The sequence below is a fragment of the Schistocerca americana genome, chromosome 10 (genome assembly GCF_021461395.2).
Source record: "Schistocerca americana isolate TAMUIC-IGC-003095 chromosome 10, iqSchAmer2.1, whole genome shotgun sequence".
Lineage (NCBI taxonomy): Eukaryota > Metazoa > Arthropoda > Insecta > Orthoptera > Acrididae > Schistocerca > Schistocerca americana.
The window spans coordinates 46,185,662-46,207,535 of NC_060128.1; positions in this window are offsets into that span (position 1 = coordinate 46,185,662).

Below are 21,874 nucleotides of genomic sequence, written 5' to 3' on the forward strand. Positions count from 1 at the left end.
TAAGTACAAGAGGACTGACACTCGAACTTTCTATGATTTGAAACTCTCCTTTGAGTCCAGTTTAAGGTTCCGATGCTTCACTTCAGGTTTACTGTATCCCTTGGACATTCTTATTGGCGATGAAACACAGAAATTGCAACCGAAATTAGTACAAAAGGCACAATGCCAGCTTAAATACAGGAGGAGTGATACTCTAACTTTCTATGATTTGAACCTCTCCTGTGAGTCCAGTTTGCGATTCCGATGCTTCACTCAGGTTTACTGTATCCCTTGGACCTTCTTAATGACGATGAAAGCCAGAAATTCCATCAGAATTTAATACAAAAGGCACAATGCCGACTTAAGAACAAGAGGCCTGACATTCTAACTTTCTATGATTTGAACCTCTCCTGTGAGTCCAGTTTTAGATTCCGATGCTTCACTTCAGGTTTACTGTATCCCTTGGACCTTCATATTGACGATGAAACACAGAAATTGCATCCGAATTTAATACAAAAGGCACAATGCCGACATAAGTACAAGAGGACTGACACTCTAACTCTCTATGATTTGAACCTCTCCTGTGCGCCCCGCTTTAGTTTCCGATGCTTCACTTCAGGTTTACTGTATCCCTTGGACCTTCTTAGTGACGATGAAACACAGAAATTGCATCCGAATTTAATACAAAAGGCACAATGCCTCCTTAAGTACAACAGGTCTGACACTCGAACTTTCTATGATTTGAAACTCTCCTTTGAGTCCAGTTTTAGGTTCCGATGCTTCACTTCAGGTTTACTGTATCCCTTGGACATTCTTATTGACGATGAAACACAGAAATTGCATCCGAATTTAATACAAAAGGCACAATGCCGACTTAAGTACAAGAGGACTGACACTCTAACTTTCCATGAATTGATCCTCTCCTGTGAGTCCAGTTTTAGATTCCGATGCTTCACTTCAGGCTTACTGTATTCCTTGACATTCTTATTGACGCTGAAGCACAGAAATTGCATCCGAATTTAATACAAAAGGCACAATGCCGACCTAATTACAAGAGGACTGACACTCTAAATTTCTATGACTTGAATCCCTCCTGTGAGTCCAGTTTTAGATTCCGATGCTTCACTTCAGGTTTACTGTATACCTTGGACTTTCTTATTGACGATGGAACACAGAAATTCCATCTGAATTTAATACAAAGGTCACAATGCCGACCTAAGTACAAGAGGACAGACACGCTATCTTTCTATGATTTGAACCTCTCCTGTGAGCCCAGTTTTAGATTCCGATGGTTCACTTCAGGTTTACTGTATACCTTGGACCATCTCATTGACGATGAAACACAGAAATTGCATCCGAATATAATACAAAAGTCACAATGCCGACTTAAGTACAAGGGGACTGACACTCTAACTTTCTATGATTTGAACCTCTCCTGTGAGTCCAGTTTTAGATTCCGATGCTTCACTTCAGGAGTGTTGTATACCTTGGACTTTCTTATTGACGATGAAACACAGAAATTTCATCCGAAGTTAATACAAAAGGCACAATGCCGACTTAAGTACAAGAGGTCTAACACTCTAACTTTCTATGATTTAAACCTCTCCTGTGCGTCCAGTTTTTGATTCCGATGCTTCACTTCATGTTTACTTTATATCTTGGACCTTCTCATTGACGATGTAGCACAGAAATTGCATCCGAATGAAACACAAAAGGCACAATGCCGACTTAAGTACAAGAGGACTGACACTGTAACTTTCTATGATTTGAACCTCTCCTGTGCGTCCAGTTTTTGATTCTGATGCTTCACTTCATGTTTACTGTATCCCTTGGACCTAGTTATTGACGATGAAAAACAGAAATTGCATCCGAATTTAATACAAAGGGCACAATGCCGACTTAAGTACAAGAGGACTGACACTCTAACTTACTATGATGTGAACCTCTCCTGTGAGTCCAGTTTTCGATTCAGATGCTTCACTTCAGGTTTACTGTATCCCTTTGACCTTCTTATTGACGATGAAACACAGAAATCCCATCTGAATTTAATACAAAAGGCACAATGCCGACTTAAGTACAAGATGACTGACACTCTATCTTTCTATGATTTCAACCTCTCCTGTGAGTCCAGTTTCAGTTTCCGATGCATCACTTCAGGTTTACTGTATCCCTTGGACATTCTTATTGACGATGAAACACAGAAATTGCATCCGAAATTAGTACCAAAGGCAGAATGCCGACTTAAGTACAAGATGACTGCCACTCTAACATTCTATGATTTGAACCTCTCCTGTGAGTCCTGTTTTAGTTTCCGATGCTTCACTTCAGGTTTACTGTATCCCTTGGGCCTTCTTATTGACGATGAAACACAGAAATTGCATCCGAATTTGATACAAAAGGCACAATGCCGACTAAAGTACAAGAGGACTCATACTCTAACTTTCTATGATTTTAAATTCTCCTGTGAGTCCAGTTTTAGTTTCCGATGCTTCACATTAGATGTACTATATACCTGGGACCTTCTTATTGACGATGAAACACAGAAATTGCATCCGAATTTAATACAAAAGGCACAATGCCGACTAAAGTACAAGAGGACTCATACTCTAACGTTCTATGATTTGAACCCCTCCTGTGAGTCCAGTTTTAGATTCCGATGCTTCACTTCAGGTGTACTGTATACCTTGGACCTTCTTATTGTCGATGAAACACAGAAATTTCATCCGAATTTAATACAAAAGCACAGTGCTGACTTAAGTACAAGAGGACTGAAACTCTAAGTTTCTATGATTTTAAATTCTCCTGTGAGTCCAGTTTTAGTTTCCGATGCTTCACATTAGATGTACTATATACCTGGGACCTTCTTATTGACGATGAAACACAGAAATTTCATCCGAATTTAATACAAAAAGCACAATGCCGACTTAAGTACAAGATGACTCACAGTCTAACTTTCTAGGATTTAAACCTCCCCTGTGAGTCCAGTTTTAGATTCCGATGCTTCACTTCAGGTTTACTTTATACCTTGGACTTCTTATTCTCGCTGTAGCACAGAAATTGCATCCGAATTTAATACAAAAGGCACAATTCCGACTTAAGTACTAGAGGACTGACACTCTAACTTTCTATGATTTGAACCTCTCGTGTGATTCCAGTTATAGTTTCCGATGCTTCACTTCAGGTTTACTGTATCCCTTGGACCTTCTTATTGACGATGAAACACAGAAATTGCATCCGAATTTAATAAAAGAGGCACAATGCCTCCTTAAGTACAAGAGGACTGACACTTTAACTTTCTATGATTTGAACCTCTCCTTTGAGTCCAGTTTTGGGTTCCGATGCAACACTTCAGGTTTACCGTATCGTTTGGACCTTCTTATTGACGATGAAACACAGAAATTGCAACCGAATTTAGTACAAAAGGCACAATGCCGGCTTAAATACAAAGGGAGTGACTCTCCAACATTCTATGATTTGAACCTCTCCTGTGAGTCCAGTTTTAGTTTCCGATGCTTCACTTCAGGTTTACTGTATCCCTTGGACCTTCTTATCGACGATGAAACACAGAAATAGCATCCGAATTTAATACAAAAGGCACAATTCCGACTTAAGTACTAGAGGACTGACACTCAACCTTTCTATGATTTGAACATATCTTCTGAGTCCAGTTATAGTTTCCGATGCTACACTTCAGGTTTACTGTATCCCTTGGACCTTCTTATTGACGATGAAACACAATAATTGCATACGAATTTAATACAAGAGGCACAATGCCTCCTTAAGTACAAGAGGACTGACACTCTAACTTTCTATGATTTGAAACTGTCTTTTGAGTCCAGTTTTAGGTTCCGATGCTTCACTTCAGGTTTACTGTATCCCTTGGACCTTCTTATTGACGATGAAACACAGAAATTGCAAACGAAATTTGTACAAAAGGCACTATGCCGGCTTAAACACAAGACGAGTGATACTCTAACTTTCTATGAATTGAACCTCTCCTGTGAGTCCAGTTTGCAATTCCGATGCTTCACTCAGGTTCACTGTATCCCTTGGACCTTCTTATTGACGATGAAAGACAGAAATTCCATCAGAATTTAATACAAAAGGCACAATGCCGACTTAAGAACAAGAGGCCTGACACTCTAACTTTCTATGATTAGAACCCCTCCAGTGAGTTCAATTTTAGTTTCCGATGCTTCACTTCAGGTTTACTGTATCCCTTGAACCTTCTTATTGCCGATGAAACACAGAAATTGCATCCGAATTTAATACAAAAGGCACAATGTTGACTTAAGTACAAGATGACTGACACTCTAACTTTCTATTATTTGAACGTCTCCTGTGAGTCCAGTTTTAGATTCCGATGCTTTACTTCTGGTTTACTGTATCTCTTGGACCCTCTTATTGACGATGAAACACAGATATTGCATCTGAATGTAATACAAAAGGCACAATGCCGACTTAAGTACAAGAGGACTGACACTCTAACTTTCTTTGATTTGAACCTCTCCAGTGAGTCCAGTTTTAGTTTCCGATGCTTCGCTTCAGGTTTACTGTATACCTTGCACCTTCTTATTGACGATGAAGCACAGAAATTGCATCCGAATTTAATACAAAAGGCACAATGCCGACTTAAGTACAAGAGAACTGACACTCTAACTTTCTATGATTTGAATCTCGCCTGTGAGTCCAGTTTTGGTTTCCGATGCTTCACTTCAGGTTTACTGTATCCCTTGGACCTTCTTATTGACGATGAAACACAGAAATTGCATTCGAATTTAATACCAAAGGCACAATGCCGACTTAAGTACAAGAGGACTGACACTCTAACTTTCTTTGATTTGAACCTCTCCAGTGAGACCAGTTTTAGTTTCCGACGCATCACTTCAGGTTTACTGTATCCCTTGGACCGTCTTATTGACGATGAAACACAGAAATTGCATCCGAATTTAATACAAAAGGCACAATGCCGATTTAAGAACAAGAGGCCTGTCACTCTAACATTCTATGATTTGAACCTCTCCTGTGAGTCCAGTTTTAGAGTCCAATGTTTCACTTTAGGTTTATTGTATCCCTTGGACCTTCATATTGACGATGAAACACAGAAATTGCATCCGAATTTAATACAAAAGGCACAATGCCGACTTAAGTACAAAAGGACTGACACTCTACCTCTCTATGATTTGAACCTCTCCTGTGCGCCCCGCTTTAGTTTCCGATGCTTCACTTCAGGTTTACTGTATACCTTGGACTTTCTTATTGACGATGAAACACAGAAATTCCATCTGAATTTAATACAAAGGGCACAATGGCGACCTAAGTACAAGAGGACAGACATGTTATCTTTCTATGATTTGAACCTCTCCTGAGAGCCCAGTTTTAGATTCCGATGCTTCACTTCAGGTTTACTGTATCCCTTGGAACATCTTATTGACGATGAAACACAGAAATTGCATCCGAATTCAATACAAAAGACACAATGCCGACTTAAGTACAAGAGGACAGACACGCTATCTTTCTATGATTTTAACCTCTCCTGTGAGTCCAGTTTTAGATTCCGATGCTTCACTTCAGTTTTACTGTATACCTTGGACCTTCTTATTGACGATGAAACACAGAAATTTCATCCGAATGTAATACAAAACGCACAATGCCGACTTAAGTACAAGAGGACTGACACTGTAACTTTCTATGATTTGAACCTCTCCTGTGAGTCCAGTTTTAGATTCCAATGCTTCACTTCAGGTTTACTGCATCCCTTGGACCTTCTTATTGACGATGAAACACAGAAATTCCATCTGAATTTAATACAAATGGCACAATGCCGACGTAAGTACAAGAGGACTGACACTCTAACTATCTATGATTTGAACCCTTCCTGTGAGTCCAGTTTTAGATTCCGATGCTTCACTTCATGTTTACTTTATACCTTGGACCTTCTTATTGACGATGTAGCACAGAAATTGCATCCGAATGTAATACAAAAGGCACAATGCCGACTTAAGTACAAGAGGACTGACACTCTAACTTTCTATGATTTGAACCTCTCCTGTGAGTCCAGTTTTCGATTCCGATGCTTCACTTCACGTTTACTGTATCCCTTGGACCTTCTTATTGACGATGAATCATAGAAATTCCATCTGAATTTAATACAAAATCACAATACCGAAGTAAGTACAAGAGGACTGACACTCTAACTTTCTGTGATTTGAACCTTTCCTGTGAGTCCAGTTTTAGATTCCGATGCTTCACTTCAGGTTTACTGTATACCATGGACCTTCTTATTGACGATAAAACACAGAAATTACATCCGAATTTAATACAAATGGCCCCATGCCGACTTAAGTACAAGAGGACTGACACTCTAACTTTCTATGATTTGAACCTCTCCAGTGAGTCCAATTTTAGTTTCCGATGCTTCACTTCAGGTTTACTGTATCCCTTGAACCTTCTTATTGACGATGAAACACAGAAATTCCATCCGAATTTAATACAAAAGGCACAATGCCGACTAAAGTACAACATGACTGACACTCTAACTTTCTATGATTTAAACATCTCCTGTGAGTCCAGTTTTAGTTTCCGATGCATCACTTCAGGTTTACTGTACACCTTGGACATTCTTATTGACGATGACACACAGAAATTGCATCCGAATTAATACAAAAGGCACAGTGCCGACTTGAGTACAAGAGGACAGACACTCTAACTTTCCATGATTTGAACCACTCCTGTGAGTCCAGTATTAGATTCCGATGCTTCACTTCAGATTCACTGTACCCCTTGACCTTCTTATTGACGATGAAGCACGGAAGTTGCATCCGAATTTAATAAAAATGGCCCAATGCCGACTTAAGTACAAGAGGACTGACACTCTAACTTTCTATGATTTGAACCTCTCCAGTGAGTCCAATTTTAGGTTCCGATGCTTCACTTCAGGTTTACTGTATCCCTTGATCTTCATATTGACGATGAAACACAGAAATTGCATTCGAATTTAATACAAAAGGCACAATGCCGACTTAAGTACAAGAGGACTGACACTCTAACTTTCTATGGTTTGAACCTCTCCTGTGAGTCCAGTTTGCGATTCTGATGCTTCACTTCAGGTTTACTGTATACCTTGAACCTTCTTATTGACGATGAAACACAGAAATTGCATCCGAATTTAATAAAAAAGGCACAATGCCGACTTAAGTACAAGAGGACTGAAACTCTAGCGTTCTATGATTTGAACATCTCCTGTGGGGCCAGTTTCATTTTTTCGATGCTTCACTTCAGGTTTTCTGTATCCCTTGGACCTTCTTATTGACGATGAAACACAGAAATTGCATCCGAATTCAATACAAAACACACAATGCCGACTTAAGTACAAGAGGTATGACACTCTAACTTTCCATGATTTGAACCACTCCTTTGCGTCCAGTTTCAGATTCCGATGCTTCACTTCAGGTTCACTGTATCCCTTGACCTTCTTATTGACGATGAAGCACAGAAATTGCATCCAAATTTAATACAAAAGTCACAATGCCGACTTAAGTACAAGAGGAGTCAAACTCTAACTTTCTATGATTTAAACCTCTCCTGTGAGTCCAGATTTAGTATCCGATGCTTCACTTCAGATTTACTTTATACCTTGGACCTTCTTATTGACGATGTAGCACAGAAATTGCATCCGAATGTAATACAAAAGGCACAATGCCGACTTAATTACAAGAGGACTCAAACTCTAACTTTCTATGATTTAAACCTCTCCTGTGAGTCCAGTTTTCATTCCGATGCCTCACTTCAGGTTTACTGTATCCCTTGGACCTTCTTATTGACGATGAAACACCGAAATTGCATCCGAATTTAATACAAAAGGCACAAAGCCGACTTAAGTGCAAGTGGACTGACACTCTAACTTTCTATGATTTAAACCTCTCCTGTGAGTCCAGTTTGAGAATCCGATGCTTCACTTCAGGTTTACTGTATGCCATGGACCTTGTTATTGACGATGAAAAACAGAAATTGCATCCGAATTTAATACAAAAGGCACAATGCCGACTTAAGTACAAGAGGACTGAAACTCTAACTTTCTATGATTTGAACCCCTCCTGTGAGTCCAGTTTTTGATTAAGATGCTTAACTTCAGGTTTACTTTATACCTTGGACCTTCTTATTGACGATGAAACACAGAAATTGCATCCGAATTCAATACAAATCACACAATGCCGACTTAAGTACAAGAGGAATGACACTCTAACTTTCCATGATTTGAACCATACCTGTGAGTCTAGTTTCAGATTCCGATGCTTCACTTCAGGTTCACTGTATCCCTTGACCTTCTTATTGACGATGAAGCACAGAAATTGCATCCGAATTTAATACAAAAGGCACAATGCCGACTTAAGTACAAGAGGACTCAAACTCTAACGTCCTATGATTTAAACCTCTCCTGTGAGTCCAGTTTTAGATTCCGATGCTTCACTTCAGATTTACTTTATACCTTGGACCTTCTTATTGACGATGTAGCACAGAAATTGCATCCGAATTCAATACAAAACACACAATGCCAACTTAAGTACAAGAGGAATGACACTCTAACTTTCCATGATTTTAACCACTCCTGTGAGTCCAGTTCCAGATTCCGATGCTTCACTTCAGGTTCACTGTATCCCTTGACATTGACGATGAAACACCGAAATTGCATCCGAATTTAATACAAAAGGCACAATGCCGACTTAAGTACAAGAGGACTCAAACTCTAACTTTCTATGATTTAAACCTCTCCTGTGAGTCCAGTTTAAGATTCCGATGCTTCACTACAGGTTTACTGTATCCCTTGGACCTTCTTATTGACGATGAAACACCGAAATTGCATCCTAATTTAATACAAAAGGCACAAAGCCGACTTAAGTGCAAGTGGACTGACACTCTAACTTTCTATGATTTGAACCTCTCCTTTGAGTCCAGTTTTAGATTCCGATGCTTCTCTTAGGATTTACTGTATACCTTGGACCTTCGTATTGACGATGAAACACAGAAATTGCATCCGAATTCAATACAAAACACACAATGCCGACTTAAGTACAAGAGGAATGACACTCTAACTTTTCATGATTTTAACCACTCCTGTGAGTCCAGTTTCAGATTCCGATGCTTCACTTCAGGTTCACTGTATCCCTTGACCTTCTTATTGACGATGAAACACCGAAATTGCATCCGAATTTAATACAAAAGGCACAAAGCCGACTCAAGTGCAAGTGGACTGACACTCTAACTTTCTATGATTTGAACCTCTCCTGTGAGTCCAGTTTGAGAATCCGATGCTTCAGTTCAGTTTTACTGTATACCTTGGACCTTCTTATTGACGATGAAGCACAGAAATTGCATTCGAATTTAATACAAAAGGCACAATGCCGACTTAAGTACAAGAGGACTGACACTCTTACTTTCTATGATTTGAACCCCTCCTGTGAGTCCAGTTTCAGATTCCGATGCTTTAATTCAGGGTTGCTGTATACCTTGGACCTTCTTATTGACGATGAAACTCAGAAATTCCATCTGAATTTAATACAAAAAGCACAATGCCGACTTAAGTACAATAGGACAGACACGCTATCTTTCTATGATTTGAACCTCTCCTGTGAGTCCAGTTTTAGGTTCCGATGCTTCCCTTCAGGTATACTGCATACCTTGGACCTTCTTATTGACGATGAAACACAGAAATTTCATCCGAATATAATACAAAAGGCACAATGCCGACTTAAGTAAAAGATGACTCACACTCTAACTTTCTATGATTTAAACTTCTCCTGTGAGTCCAGTTTTAAATTCCGATGCTTCACTTCAGGTTTACTTTATACGTTGGACGTTCTTATTGACGATGTAGCACAGAAATTGCGTCCGAATGTAATACAAAAGGCACAATGCCGACTTAAGTACAAGAGGACTGACACTTTAAATTTCTATGATTTTTACGTCTCCTGTGAGACCAGTTTTAGATTCCGATGCTTCACTTCTGGTTTACTGTATCCCTTAGACCTTCTTATTGACGATGAAAAACAGAAATTGCATCCGAAGACCTTCGTATTGACGATGAAAAACAGAAATTGCATCCGAATTTAATACAAAAGGCACAATGCCGACTTAAGAACAAGAGGACTGACACTCTAACTTTCCATGATTTGAACCACTACTGTGAGTCCAGTATTAGATTCCGATGCTTCACTTCAGGTTCACTGTATCCCTCGACCTTCTTATTGACGATGAAGCACAGAAATTGTATCTGAATTTAATACAAAAGGCACAATGCCGACTTAAGAACAAGAGGACTGACACTCTAACTTTCTATGATTTGAACCCCTCCTGGGAGTCCAGTTTTAGATTAAGATGCTTAACTTCAGGTTTACTGTATACCGTGGACCTTCTTATTGACGATGAAACACAGAAAGTGCATCTGAATTTAATACAAAAGGCACAATGCCGACTTAAGTACAAGAGGACTGACACTAACTTTCTATGTTTTGAACCTCTCCTTTGGGTCCAGTTTTAGGTTCCGATGCTTCACTTCAGGTTTACTGTATCCCTTGGAACTTCTTATTGACGATGAAACACAGAAATTCCATCTGACTTTAATACAAAAGGCACAATGCCGGCGTAAGTACAAGAGGACTTACACTCTAACTTTCTATGATTTGAACCCTTCCTGTGAGTCCAGTTTTAGATTCCGATGCTTCACTTAAGGTTTACTGTATACCTTGGACGTTCATATTGACGATGAAACACAGAAATTGCATCCGAATTTAATACAAATGGCCCAATGCCGACTTAAGTACAAGAGGACTGACACTCTAACTTTCTATGATTAGAACCTCTCCAGTGAGTGCAATTTTAGTTTCCGATGATTCACTTCAGGTTTACTGTATCCCTTGAACCTTCTTATTGACGATGGAGCACAGAACTTGCATTCGAATTTAATACAAAAGGCACAATGCCGACTTAAGTACAAGAGGACTCACACTCTAACTTTCTATGATTTGAACCTCTCCTGTGAGTCCAGTTTTAGATTCCGATGCTTCTCTTAGGGTTTACTGTATACCTTGGACCTTCTTATTGACGATGAAACACAGAAATTGCATCCGAATTTAATACAAAAGGCACAATGCCGACTGAAGAACAAGAGGACTGACACTCTAACTTTCTATGATTTGAACCCCTCCTGCGAGTCCAGTTTCAGATTCCGATTCTTCACTTCACGTTGACTGTATACCTTGGACCTTCTTATTGACGATGAAACACAGATATTCCATCTGAATTTAATACAAAACGCACAATGCCGGCTTAAGTACAAGAGGACAGACACGCTATCTTTCTATGATTTGAACCTCTCCTGTGAGTCCAGTTTTAGGTTCCGATGCTTCGCTTCAGGTGTACTGTATACCTTGGACCTTCTTATTGACGATGAAACACAGAAATTTCATCCGAATTTAATACAAAAGTCACATTGCCGACTTAGGTGCAAGATGACTCACACTCTAACTTTCTATGATTTAAACCTCTCCTGAGAGTGCAGTTTTAAATTCCGATGCTTCACTTCTGGTTTACTTTATACGTTTGACCTTCTTATTGACGATGTAGCACAGAAATTGCATCCGAATGTAATACAAAAGTCACAATGCCGACTTAAGTACAAGAGGACTGACATTCTAACTTTCTATGATTTGAACGTCTCCTATGAGTCCAGTTTTAGTTTCCGATGCTTCACTTCTGGTTTACTGTATCCCTTGGACCTTCTTATTGACTATGAAACACAGAAATTGCATCCGAATTTAATACAAAAGGCACAATGCCGACTTAAGTACAAGAGGACTGACACTCTAACTTTCTATGGTTTGAACCTGTCCTGTGAGTCCAGTTTGCGATTCTGATGCTTCACTTCAGGTTTACTGTATCCCTTGAACCTTCTTATTGACGATGAAACACAGAAATTGCATCCGAATTTAATAAAAAAGGCACAATGCCGACTTAAGTACAAGAGGACTGAAACTCTAACTTTCTATGACTTGAACATCTCCTGTGGGGCCAGTTTTAGTTTCCGATGCTTCACTTCAGGTTTACTGTATCCCTTGGACCTTCTTATTGACGATGAAATACAGAAATTGCATCTGAATTCTATACAAAAGGCACAATGCCGACTTAAGTACAAGAGGATTGACACTCTAACTTTCCATGATTTGAACCACTCTTGTGAGTCCAGTATTAGATTCCGATGCTTCACTTCAGGTTCACTGTATCCCTTGACCTTCTTATTGACGATGAAGCACAGAAATTGCATCCGAATTTAATACAAATGGCACAATGCCGACTTCAGTACAAGAGAACTGACACTCTTACTTTCTACGATTTGAACCCCTCCTGTGAGTCCAGTTTTAGAGTGCGATGCTTCGTTTCATTTTTACTTTATACCTTGGAGCTTCTTATTGACGATGTAGCACAGACATTGCATCCGAATGTAATACAGAAGGCACAATGCTGACTTGAGTACAAGAGGACTGACACTCTAACTTTCTATGATTTGAACGTCTCCTGTGAGTCCAGTTTTAGACTCCGATGCCTCACTTCAGGTTTACTGTATCCCTTGGACCTTCTTATTGACGATGAAACACAGAAATTCCATCTGAATTTAATACAAATGGCACAATGCCGACGTAAGTACAAGAGGACTGACACTCTAACTATCTATGATTTGAACCCTTCCTGTGAGTCCAGTTTTAGATTCCAAAGCTTCACTTCATGTTTACCTTATACCTTGGACCTTCTTATTGACGATGTAGCACAGAAATTGCATCCAAATGTAATACAAAAGGCACAATGCCGACTTAAGTACAAGAGGACTGACACTCTAACTTTCTATGATTTGAACCTCTCCTGTGAGTCCAGTTTTCGATTCCGATGCTTCACTTCACGTTTACTGTATCCCTTGGACCTTCTTATTGACGATGAAACATAGAAATTCCATCGGAATTTAATACAAAATCACAATACCGACGTAAGTACAAGAGGACTGACACTCTAACTTTCTGTGATTTGAACCTTTCCTGTGAGTCCAGTTTTAGATTCCGATGCTTCACTTCAGGTTTACTGTATACCATGGACCTTCTTATTGACGATAAAACACAGAAATTACATCCGAATTTAATACAAATGGCCCCATGCCGACTTAAGTACAAGAGGACTGACACTCTAACTTTCTATGATTAGAACCTCTCCAGTGAGTCCAATTTTAGTTTCCGATGCTTCACTTCAGGTTTACTGTATCCCTTGAACCTTCTTATTGACGATGAAACACAGAAATTCCATCCGAATTTAATACAAAAGGCACAATGCCGACTAAAGTACAACATGACTGACACTCTAACTTTCTATGATTTAAACATCTCCTGTGAGTCCAGTTTTAGTTTCCGATGCATCACTTCAGGTTTACTGTACACCTTGGACATTCTTATTGACGATGACACACAGAAATTGCATCCGAATTAATACAAAAGGCACAGTGCCGACTTGAGTACAAGAGGACAGACACTCTAACTTTCCATGATTTGAACCACTCCTGTGAGTCCAGTATTAGATTCCGATGCTTCACTTCAGATTCACTGTACCCCTTGACCTTCTTATTGACGATGAAGCACGGAAGTTGCATCCGAATTTAATAAAAATGGCCCAATGCCGACTTAAGTACAAGAGGACTGACACTCTAACTTTCTATGATTTGAACCTCTCCAGTGAGTCCAATTTTAGTTTCCGATGCTTCACTTCAGGTTTACTGTATCCCTTGATCTTCATATTGACGATGAAACACAGAAATTGCATTCGAATTTAATACAAAAGGCACAATGCCGACTTAAGTACAAGAGGACTGACACTCTAACTTTCTATGGTTTGAACCTCTCCTGTGAGTCCAGTTTGCGATTCTGATGCTTCACTTCAGGTTTACTGTATCCCTTGAACCTTCTTATTGACGATGAAACATAGAAATTGCATCCGAATTTAATAAAAAAGGCACAATGCCGACTTTAGTACAAGAGGACTGAAACTCTAACGTTCTATGATTTGAACATCTCCTGTGGGGCCAGTTTCATTTTTTCGATGCTTCACTTCAGGTTTTCTGTATCCCTTGGACCTTCTTATTGACGATGAAACACAGAAATTGCATCCGAATTCAATACAAAACACACAATGCCGACTTAAGTACAAGAGGTATGACACTCTAACTTTCCATGATTTGAACCACTCCTGTGAGTCCAGTTTCAGATTCCGATGCTTCACTTCAGGTTCACTGTATCCCTTGACCTTCTTATTGACGATGAAGCACAGAAATTGCATCCAAATTTAATACAAAAGTCACAATGCCGACTTAAGTACAAGAGGAGTCAAAATCTAACTTTCTATGATTTAAACCTCTCCTGTGAGTCCAGATTTAGTATCCGATGCTTCACTTCAGATTTACTTTATACCTTGGACCTTCTTATTGACGATGTAGCACAGAAATTGCATCCGAATGTAATACAAAAGGCACAATGCCGACTTAAGTACAAGAGGTATGACACTCTAACTTTCTATGATTTAAACCTCTCCTGTGAGTCCAGTTTTCATTCCGATGCTTCACTTCAGGTTTACTGTATCCCTTGGACCTTCTTATTGACGATGAAACACCGAAATTGTTTCCGAATGTAATACAAAAGGCACAAAGCCGACTTAAGTGCAAGTGGACTGACACTCTAACTTTCTATGATTTGAACCTCTCCTGTGAGTCCAGTTTGAGAATCCGATGCTTCACTTCAGGTTTACTGTATGACATGGACCTTGTTATTGACGATGAAAAACAGAAATTGCATCCGAATTTAATACAAAAGGCACAATGCCGACTTAAGTACAAGAGGACTCAAACTCTAACGTCCTATGATTTAAACCTCTCCTGTGAGTCCAGTTTTAGGTTCCGATGCTTCACTTCAGATTTACCTTATACCTTGGACCTTCTTATTGACGATGTAGCACAGAAATTGCATCCGAATTCAATACAAAACACACAATGCCAACTTAATTACAAGAGGAATGACACTCTAACTTTCCATGATTTTAACCACTCCTGTGAGTCCAGTTCCAGATTCCGATGCTTCACTTCAGGTTCACTGTATCCCTTGACATTGACGATGAAACACCGAAATTGCATCCGAATTTAATACAAAAGGCACAATGCCGACTTAAGTACAAGAGGACTCAAACTCTAACTTTCTATGATTTAAACCTGTCCTGTGAGTCCAGTTTAAGATTCCGATGCTTCACTTCAGGTTTACTGTAACCCTTGGACCTTCTTATTGACGATGAAACACCGAAATTGCATCCTAATTTAATACAAAAGGCACAAAGCCGACTTAAGTGCAAGTGGACTGACACTCTAACTTTCTATGATTTGAACCTCTCCTTTGAGTCCAGTTTTAGATTCCGATGCTTCTCTTAGGATTTACTGTATACCTTGGACCTTCGTATTGACGATGAAACACAGAAATTGCATCCGAATTCAATACAAAACACACAATGCCGACTTAAGTACAAGAGGAATGACACTCTAACTTTCCACGATTTTAACCACTCCTGTGAGTCCAGTTTCAGATTCCGATGCTTCACTTCAGGTTCACTGTATCCCTTGACCTTCTTATTGACGATGAAACACCGAAATTGCATCCGAATTTAATACAAAAGGCACAAAGCCGACTCAAGTGCAAGTGGACTGACACTCTAACTTTCTATGATTTGAACCTCTCCTGTGAGTCCAGTTTGAGAATCCGATGCTTCAGTTCAGTTTTACTGTATACCTTGGACCTTCTTATTGACGATGAAGCACAGAAATTGCATTCGAATTTAATACAAAAGGCACAATGCCGACTTAAGTACAAGAGGACTGACACTCTTACTTTCTATGATTTGAACCCCTCCTGTAGGTACAGTTTCAGATTCCGATGCTTCACTTCAGGGTTACTGTATACCTTGGACCTTCTTATTGACGATGAAACACAGAAATTCCATCTGAATTTAATACAAAAAGCACAATGCCGACTTAAGTGCAATAGGACAGACACGCTATCTTTCTGTGATTTGAACCTCTCCTGTGAGTCCAGTTTTAGGTTCCGATGCTTCACTTCAGGTATACTGTATACCTTGGACCTTCTTATTGACGATGAAACACAGAAATTTCATCCGAATATAATTCAAAAGGCACAATGCCGACTTAAGTAAAAGATGACTCACACTCTAACTTTCTATGATTTAAACTTCTCCTGTGAGTCCAGTTTTAAATTCCGATGCTTCACTTCAGGTTTACTTTATACGTTGGACGTTCTTATTGACGATGTAGCACAGAAATTGTGTCCGAATGTAATACAAAAGGCACAATGCCGACTTAAGTACAAGAGGACTGACACTTTAAATTTCTATGATTTTTACGTCTCCTGTGAGACCAGTTTTAGATTCCGATGGTTCACTTCTGGTTTACTGTATCCCTTGACCTTCTTATTGACGATGAAAAACAGAAATTGCATCCGAATTTAATACAAAAGGCACAATGCCGACCTAAGTACAAGAGGACAGTCACTCTAATTTTCTATGATTTGAAATTTTCCTGTGAGTCCTGTTTTCGTTTCCGGTGCTTCATTTCAGGTTTACTGTATCCCTTGGACCTTCTTATTGACGATGAAACACAGAAATTGCATCCGAATTCTATACAAAAGGCACAATGCCGACTTAAGAACAAGAGGACTGACACTCTAACTTTCCATGATTTGAACCACTACTGTGAGTCCAGTATTAGATTCCGATGCTTCACTTCAGGTTCACTGTATCCCTTAACCTTCTTATTGACGATGAAGCACAGAAATTGTATCTGAATTTAATACAAAAGGCACAATGCCGACTTAAGAACAAGAGGACTGACACTCTAACTTTCTATGATTTGAACCCCTCCTGGGAGTCCAGTTTTAGATTAAGATGCTTAACTTCAGGTTTACTGTATACCGTGGACCTTCTTATTGACGATGAAACACAGAAAGTGCATCTGAATTTAATACAAAAGGCACAATGCCGACTTAAGTACAAGAGGACTGACACTAACTTTCTATGTTTTGAACCTCTCCTTTGGGTCCAGTTTTAGGTTTCGATGCTTCACTTCAGGTTTACTGTATCCCTTGGAACTTCTTATTGACGATGAAACACAGAAATTCCATCTGAATTTAATACAAAAGGCACAATGCCGGCGTAAGTACAAGAGGACTTACACTCTAACTTTCTATGATTTGAACCCTTCCTGTGAGTCCAGTTTTAGATTCCGATGCTTCACTTAAGGTTTACTGTATACCTTGGACGTTCTTATTGACGATGAAACACAGAAATTGCATCCGAATTTAATGCAAATGGCCCAATGCCGACTTAAGTACAAGAGGACTGACACTCTAACTTTCTATGATTAGAACCTCTCCAGTGAGTGCAATTTTAGTTTCCGATGATTCACTTCAGGTTTACTGTATCCCTTGAACCTTCTTATTGACGATGGAGCACAGAACTTGCATTCGAATTTAATACAAAAGGCACAATGCCGACTTAAGTACAAGAGGACTCACACTCTAACTTTCTATGATTTGAACCTCTCCTGTAAGTCCAGTTTTAGATTCCGATGCTTCTCTTAGGGTTTACTGTATACCTTGGACCTTCTTATTGACGATGAAACACAGAAATTGCATCCGAATTTAATACAAAAGGCACAATGCCGACTGAAGTACAAGAGGACTGACACTCTAACTTTCTATGATTTGAACCCCTCCTGTGAGTCCAGTTTCAGATTCCGATTCTTCACTTCACGTTGACTGTATACCTTGGACCTTCTTATTGACGATGAAACACAGATATTCCATCTGAATTTAATACAAAACGCACAATGCCGGCTTAAGTACAAGAGGACAGACACGCTATCTTTCTATGATTTGAACCTCTCCTGTGAGTCCAGTTTTAGGTTCCGATGCTTCACTTCAGGTGTACTGTATACCTTGGACCTTCTTATTGACGATGAAACACAGAAATTTCATCCGAATTTAATACAAAAGTCACATTGCCGACTTAGGTGCAAGATGACTCACACTCTAACTTTCTATGATTTAAACCTCTCCTGAGAGTGCAGTTTTAAATTCCGATGCTTCACTTCTGGTTTACTTTATACGTTGGACCTTCTTATTGACGATGTAGCACAGAAATTGCAGCCGAATGTAATACAAAAGTCACAATGCCGACTTAAGTACAAGAGGACTGACATTCTAACTTTCTATGATTTGAACGTCTCCTATGAGTCCAGTTTTAGTTTCCGATGCTTCACTTCTGGTTTACTGTATCCCTTGGACCTTCTTATTGACGATGAAAAACAGAAATTGCATCCGAAGACCTTCTTATTGACGATGAAAAACAGAAATTGCATCCGAATTTAATACAAAAGGCACAATGCCGACTTAAGTACAAGAGGACTGAAACTCTAACTTTCTATGACTTGAACATCTCCTGTGGGGCCAGTTTTAGTTTCCGATGCTTCACTTCAGGTTTACTGTATCCCTTGGACCTTCTTATTGACGATGAAACACCGAAATTGCATCCGAATTTAATACAAAAAGCACAATGCCGACTTAAGTACAAGAGGACTGACACTCTAATTTTCTATGATTTGAAATTTTCCTGTGAGTCCAGTTTTGGTTTCCGATGCTTCATTTCAGGTTTACTGTATACCTTGGACCTTCTTATTGACGATGAAACACAGAAATTGCGTCCGAATTTAATACAAAAGGCACAATGAAGTCTTAAGTACTAGAGGACACACTCTCTAACTTTCTTTGATTTGAACCTCTCCTGTGAGTCCAGTTTTTATTTCCGATGCTTCACTTCAGGTTTACTGTATCCCTTGGACCTTCTTATTGACGGTGAAACACAGAAATTGCATCTGAATTTAATACAAAAGGCACAATGCCGACTTAAGTACAAGAAGACTGACACTCTAACTTTCTATGATTTGAACCTCTCCTGTGAGTCCAGTTTTAGGTTCCGATGCTACACTTCAGGTTTACTGTATCCCTTGGAACTACTTATTGACGATGAAATACAGAAATTGCAACCGAATTTAGTACAAAAGGCACAATGCCGACTTAAATACAAGAGGACTGACACTATAACTTTCTATGATTTGAATCTCTCCTGTGGGTCTAGTTTTAGTTTCCGATGCTTCACTTCAGGTTTACTGTATCCCTTGGACCTTCTTATTGACGATGAAATACAGAAATTGCATCCGAATTCTATACAAAAGGCACAATGCCGACTTAAGTACAAGAGGATTGACACTCTAACTTTCCATGATTTGAACCAATCTTGTGAGTCCAGTATTAGATTCCGATGCTTCACTTCAGGTTCACTGTATCCCTTGACCTTCTTATTGACGATGAAGCACAGAAATTGCATCCGAATTTAATACAAATGGCACAATGCCGACTTAAGTACAAGAGGACTGACACTCTTACTTTCTATGATTTGAACCCCTCCTGTAGGTACAGTTTCAGATTCCGATGCTTCACTTCAGGGTTACTGTATACCTTGGACCTTCTTATTGACGATGAAACACAGAAATTCCATCTGAATTTAATACAAAAAGCACAATGCCGACTTAAGTACAATAGGACAGACACGCTATCTTTCTATGATTTGAACCTCTCCTGTGAGTCCAGTTTTAGGTTCCGATGCTTCACTTCAGGTATACTGTATACCTTGGACCTTCTTATTGACGATGAAACACAGAAATTTCATCCGAATATAATTCAAAAGGCACAATGCCGACTTAAGTAAAAGATGACTCACACTCTAACTTTCTATGATTTAAACTTCTCCTGTGAGTCCAGTTTTAAATTCCGATGCTTCACTTCAGGTTTACTTTATACGTTGGACGTTCTTATTGACGATGTAGCACAGAAATTGCGTCCGAATGTAATACAAAAGGCACAATGCCGACTTAAGTACAAGAGGACTGACACTTTAAATTTCTATGATTTTTACGTCTCCTGTGAGACCAGTTTTAGATTCCGATGCTTCACTTCTGGTTTACTGTATCCCTTGACCTTCTTATTGACGATGAAAAACAGAAATTGCATCCGAAGACCTTCGTATTGACGATGAAAAACAGAAATTGCATCCGAATTTAATACAAAAGGCACAATGCCGACCTAAGTACAAGAGGACAGTCACTCTAATTTTCTATGATTTGAAATTTTCCTGTGAGTCCTGTTTTCGTTTCCGGTGCTTCATTTCAGGTTTACTGTATCCCTTGGACCTTCTTATTGACGATGAAACACAGAAATTGCATCCGAATTCTATACAAAAGGCACAATGCCGACTTAAGAACAAGAGGACTGACACTCTAACTTTCCATGATTTGAACCACTACTGTGAGTCCAGTATTAGATTCCGATGCTTCACTTCAGGTTCACTGTATCCCTTGACCTTCTTATTGACGATGAAGCACAGAAATTGTATCTGAATTTAATACAAAAGGCACAATGCCGACTTAAGAACAAGAGGACTGACACTCTAACTTTCTATGATTTGAACCCCTCCTGGGAGTCCAGTTTTAGATTAAGATGCATAACTTCAGGTTTACTGTATACCGTGGACCTTCTTATTGACGATGAAACACAGAAAGTGCATCTGAATTTAATACAAAAGGCACAATGCCGACTTAAGTACAAGAGTACTGACACTAACTTTCTATGTTTTGAACCTCTCCTTTGGGTCCAGTTTTAGGTTTCGATGCTTCACTTCAGGTTTACTGTATCCCTTGGAACTTCTTATTGACGATGAAACACAGAAATTCCATCTGAATTTAATACAAAAGGCACAATGCCGGCGTAAGTACAAGAGGACTTACACCCTAACTTTCTATGATTTGAACCCTTCCTGTGAGTCCAGTTTTAGATTCCGATGCTTCACTTAAGGTTTACTGTATACCTTGGACGTTCTTATTGACGATGAAACACAGAAATTGCATCCGAATTTAATGCAAATGGCCCAATGCCGACTTAAGTACAAGAGGACTGACACTCTAACTTTCTATGATTAGAACCTCTCCAGTGAGTGCAATTTTAGTTTCCGATGATTCACTTCAGGTTTACTGTATCCCTTGAACCTTCTTATTGACGATGGAGCACAGAACTTGCATTCGAATTTAAAAAAAAAGGCACAATGCCGACTTAAGTACAAGAGGACTCACACTCTAACTTTCTATGATTTGAACCTCTCCTGTGAGTCCAGTTTTAGATTCCGATGCTTCTCTTAGGGTTTACTGTATACCTTGGACCTTCTTATTGACGATGAAACACAGAAATTGCATCCGAATTTAATACAAAAGGCACAATGCCGACTGTAGTACAAGAGGACTGACACTCTAACTTTCTATGATTTGAACCCCTCCTGTGAGTCCAGTTTCAGATTCCGATTCTTCACTTCACGTTGACTGTATACCTTGGACCTTCTTATTGACGATGAAACACAGATATTCCATCTGAATTTAATACAAAACGCACAATGCCGGCTTAAGTACAAGAGGACAGACACGCTATCTTTCTATGATTTGAACCTCTCCTGTGAGTCCAGTTTTAGGTTCCGATGCTTCACTTCAGGTGTACTGTATACCTTGGACCTTCTTATTGACGATGAAACACAGAAATTTCATCCGAATTTAATACAAAAGTCACATTGCCGACTTAGGTGCAAGATGACTCACACTCTAACTTTCTATGATTTAAACCTCTCCTGAGAGTGCAGTTTTAAATTCCGATGCTTC